Raw genomic sequence first — 693 nt, forward strand, 5'->3', positions numbered from 1 at the left:
CCAAGCTTATCAAAACACCGCTCTAGAAAGCCTTCCTACACCTCCCTGCCATGTTCTAAGGCAACTGTATTTGTTAAGAGCTCAGAAGTTACCTCTGGAAGCAGTACTAAGAGGGAACCATACAGATGAGGTTCAATGATCACACCAGAAAGGAACACACTGAGCAGTCAGAAGTTAGGCTGGGCTGCAGTTCCCTCAGCAGACACAAGAATTCTAACATGTCTGGGATGTCCTTAAAGGGGAGGGCCCTAGACTTGGACCACCTAGGAAAGAGATGATGGCCAAAGCCACTGTTTTCTAGAGGTATTTCCCATAGAGGGTCAATCCCAGCAATTGGGGAGCCAGCCCTTCTTGTCTGAAGAGAGTCAATACATTATTGCTGTTGTGTCATCAAGATTGGTAAAGAACAGGAGTCAAGTGAAAGGACTGGTTTCAGAGGCTACGACGGTAGACTTCCTACTAGGAATCAAGACTCCCCTAGTTTCACTGTCCCTACAGCAGCCAAAGCCGAAATTCCCTTCTGCTTACCCAGGGCCCCAAAGCTGGAGGATATTCACGCAAACTAAGCACAGGCCACTCAAGGAAGACTTGACTTCATATTTCTTAATAACGTTCTGAGCTTATCTTTTCAAGCAAACGAATACTTTTATTAACATGTAAGATTTTGTTTTCAACATGGTAAGGGTTTTGACC

The sequence above is a fragment of the Mastomys coucha genome, unplaced genomic scaffold (assembly GCF_008632895.1).
Source record: "Mastomys coucha isolate ucsf_1 unplaced genomic scaffold, UCSF_Mcou_1 pScaffold22, whole genome shotgun sequence".
Taxonomy (NCBI): Eukaryota; Metazoa; Chordata; class Mammalia; order Rodentia; family Muridae; genus Mastomys; species Mastomys coucha.